The sequence below is a fragment of the Thermobia domestica genome, chromosome 7 (assembly GCF_964235325.1).
Source record: "Thermobia domestica chromosome 7, izTheDome1.hap1.1, whole genome shotgun sequence".
NCBI classification, from domain to species: Eukaryota; Metazoa; Arthropoda; class Insecta; order Zygentoma; family Lepismatidae; genus Thermobia; species Thermobia domestica.
Genome location: NC_137460.1, coordinates 242,229,936 through 242,234,471, shown reverse-complemented (window position 1 = coordinate 242,234,471; position 4,536 = coordinate 242,229,936).

The following is a 4,536-nucleotide window of genomic DNA, read 5'->3' as shown; positions in this document are numbered from 1 at the left end:
TGTGAAACTTCCGTTCGTTATTATTAAAGATTAGCAGATACCCGTTCTTTGCAAGGGGAGAATACCTTTCATTTTGGGTATAAGGGGCAATGAACTTAGGGACCCCAAAAACTATGATTCGACACTAGTATCGGTAATTTTCAATTACTTTTACATGTCACTCTCCACCTTTGGGAGTACTAATGGGGGCTGAATTTGGATTTAGGCCTAAACGGCATCCGAAATTTCATTTCAGTCACCTCGAAAACTATGGTTTTGATACTAATATCGGTCATTTTCGATCATTATATATATATCTTCTATATATATAAAAGAGAACGCACAAATCCTTTGTTACCTCATCACGCTAATACGGCTGAACCAATTTATTTCATTTTTGGGGGGTTATTAGGATTTGGACCCTAGATGGTTTTTATCATATCACTTTAATTTTTAATTACCAGTGTCTTGAGATAATTGACCATTCAAGTGTCCATAACGTACAAATCCTTTGTTAGTTCATCATAGGTAAAAATAAACGTATTTATATGCAACCCGCATGACCGTGTCACTCGGCGGGTTAACATAAATGACAGGCGATATAATGTTAACATTTACTGCAATCTACTATGGTTTTTATCATATCACTTGAAAGCGAAAAAGTAAAAATTATCTAAGTAACAAAGTTTATTGCGTTCCGGGGTGACCGCAGCGAAGCGGGGTGAACGCTGCTAGTTATTGATAATTGCAATTCATTATTATGGACAAGTTTGTGGATTAAAACAGTGGGAAGGAACATAATAACTTAGAGAAAAGCTATGGTGTTGTTTGCCATAAACGAACATATCCGACATCGAGATATCAGTAAAGGTAACAATTCAACGACTGTATCTCCCGCCAAACGATCTTCTAAGGGTGATATGAAGCTTGCCACTTGACATTTTCTTGCAGAAATAATCTCTACCTTCACTGATCAGAAATTAATGAGGTCAAGGAGAGATTTTTGCATCTTCAACATACACAGTAGTCAGCAATCGTATCCTTGGCCATAATAACTCATGACAATATTAGGTTGTAGAAATGATGAATCCTTTGTAGGAAAGTGAAAGTGAAAATTTCTACCTGGCGGTCAATTTGATAATCCTACATGTTTTGCCCCTAAATTAGCTGAGCGTCACACTCGTATTTCCATGGCAACCTGGTGCCCACGATTTTTCGATCTTGTGTATGTGTGAGTCCCCCCTTGGTGAGTTTGTGTGTACACTACTGATTTGCATGCAATAATAAAAGAAATTAGTTTTGAGTTTTTGTCTACTAAAAATAACACGAAAACGAATAGAATAAAGGTTTAGAATGCGGAAATTTATGTTTCAATCCTAATATAAAATTATTATTTTGATTCTTTTTCTATTCATACTAAAATCTTTAAAAAAAATTAAAATAAATGAAATAGGAGAACAATGTATTATGAAACAGAATGAGAAAATTTATTTAGTAAGGTGTTTTAACCATGTTTATTAGAAAATATTATCATTCACTCAATCTTTTCTTCTTGCATATTAAATTTTGTTCTATGACGCGCCCCTAAGCTCGGGCCTAGTGGAGCTAGTATATATATATATATATATATATATATATATATATATATATATATATATATATATATATATATATATCTTTACCTCGCTTTCCCCCAAGTTGCAATGCTGAATTTGAATTTAAGCTTCGTCGGAAATGTCTGTTCATCTCAGCAACCCGAAAACTATGGGTTCGACACTAAGATCGGCAATTTTCAATATATATATATATATATATACCCACTTCCTTCCTCCAAGTTGCACCTTCGAAGTGAAATAATAAAAACCACTCCAGGCCCGAACCTCATCTATATTGAAAATTTTTATTGAGATTAGTCTGGTGGTTCAAGAGTCGTTAAGTTACAAATATAGTCACTTTCATTTTTATATAATATATATAGATAATTTGTCGGACTGGAAAACAGGTATTTGTTTACATACAAAATTTTGTACATAAAGTTTATATTAGTCTGTACTTGAATATTAAATAATAGTAATTATATGTTTTAGTGCATGAGTATTAGTTAAATTTGTCTACTGTTCTTTCTTTTAAGAAGTAATTTGGTTAAAACTAACAAAATTTCATCAGATCAAAGAGAAAATTAAGAACTCAGTTTTATTCAAGAGCCCTATTTATTGCAACAGAAACACTTCATGATGGTAGATAGTAGCGTAGGGAAGAATTTATTTCGAGGGGGGGATCCAAACTCAATATGTGGATATTTTATATTAAAATTCCTAAAATTGCCCCTAAAACTAGGCTAAATTTACACAAAAGTCGAAATTTCGAGGGGGTCTTGACCTCCAGGACCCACCTCCTGCGTACGTCCCTGATGGTAGATGTGTATGCAGTTGTAAAAGTTCTGTAATTAATGCACAACCACGAATAAACGACTAAAAAGCACATAAAGGAAATGAGTGCAGACTATTAATTTTTAAGAATAATTACAACAGTTTTATTTTCGAATGCTTCGTTTTTAAATATTCTCAACTTACATTTTTCACGCGCTTGAAAAAAAAAAACGGTTCCATTATTAGTAAAACTAACCTAATACAAAGATTTTTGTTATTTTCCCAATTTTTCCGGAAAGAAACCGGAAAAACGGTTTTTGCTCACCAGATTCAAAATTTCCGGAAATTTTACAACACTAACAAGGAGACTTACTGAAGTGTCACTCACCGGTTTGAATGAAACTTTTCATACTTGTAGAACATCAACAAATAATCGGCACGTATTTTTTTTATTTCGGCAATGGTGCGGGTTTAAGGGTAGAAACCACCCTTTGAACGGTAGGGGTGGTCTCCAAGCATAGACAGAAAACAATCATTTAATGTATTGTCCGTTCACTCTAGGATGGTAAATCGTTTACAAACAACAATTGTAGTGCGAGCGTCAAAACCTTGCTTCTCAACCCTACATGGTTAATTCATGGTTATCAGGCACATGAATCGCCGAACCGAATGTACCTACTTCTGCACAGTCATGGACTAAGTGCTATTACTACATAAATTACTGCTTTTGAGATGACTGAGATATTAACGTTATGACAAATCGAGATAGTTATTATGTAATACAAACTTACATATAATGCACACTCAATTTTGTACAAATGTTCTTGTTCGAAAGTGTGCGAAAATCTTGTACGCCTGGCAATATTGGAAGATTGCAGTTTGTGTTGTAAACAATAAACAGAGAGAGCGAAGACCGTTAGGTTCGCTGGACAGCGTTGGTTTCATGATAAGGCGACAGAAATATTGTACTGATTGTAAACAAGGGCTGGGAATTTCGATGCGAGTATAGGTGGAAATATTCTCACCACATATTGCCTTTTGGTGAAGGTTTGCAATGTTGCAAACTGCTAAGTATAGAATTTCATACTAAGTGAACGAGCTTTGAGAAGAATTAGTATGATGCAATAATTATAAATACTAACAACCATAGACTTAAAGTATTAGGAAATAAACCATGCTGCTGTAAGAAGAATATAATACACATTGAATTACGTGTTCAAAGTACAGTATAAAACGAATTTTAACATTTAAACATTTTAAAGCTGTACACATTTGCCCTGTTTCGGTGCCCTTACCAGACACTGGGCAACACAAAAAAAGGCATTAAAATAGGTAGATCGAGCGTGGGTATGAACCCGGCTCGTGCCGGTATTCCTTATTAAGGTTTTCCTCAGCCCCACGAGGTGAATGCCTAGATGGTAGCTTCTGTAAGGCAGGGGCTAGTTTGGAACGGACTTCTGGAAGGGGGCGGTGGGTTTTAATACTGCTACTTAGAGCTACTTTTAAGAGCTACAAACTCTGGGATTGGGTTTTAGTTAAATATATAAAATGAGAAAGTTTCCTTTCCTGGGGGGGGGGCAATCGCTACGATCGCCCCCTGGATCCGCCACTGCTGTAAGATCAGAATTGGGCCAAACACTGAGGCCCCAGAATTGGCGGGAAATATATTCCTTCAGAATATTATGTTGCCAACATTTCCACAAATATTATGGTGGTGGGTTCCGATGTCCCTTTTTCGTTTATATGTGCTTAAATTCATTATGAAGTAAATGTAGAAGTGTTTCTTTCATTCTCTTTCTTTCTTTCTTCTCATCTTTCTCATCCTCGCTCTCCTTTCCCCACCTTCTTAAAATGTGAATACTGTCCTCCTGTAAGATTGTTTTTATCCACGGCCCAAGGTTTAAACAGACCAACCTGATATAGTTTAGCAAGAAAGAACAACCATTAAGGCAAGATTTTTGTGCTCCTCATTCGCACTTACAAGCAGACTTACGGAAGTGTTACTCACCGATTTGAATGAAACTTTGCATTCTTGTAGATCATCGAAAAATAATCGATACGTATTTTTTTATTATTTCGGTGCGGGTTTAAGGGTAGAAACCATCTTTTGAACGGTAGGAGTGGCCTCCAAGCATAGACAGAAAACAATCATTTAATGTAGAAGAAAATATACTGCCAGGGTGTTTTA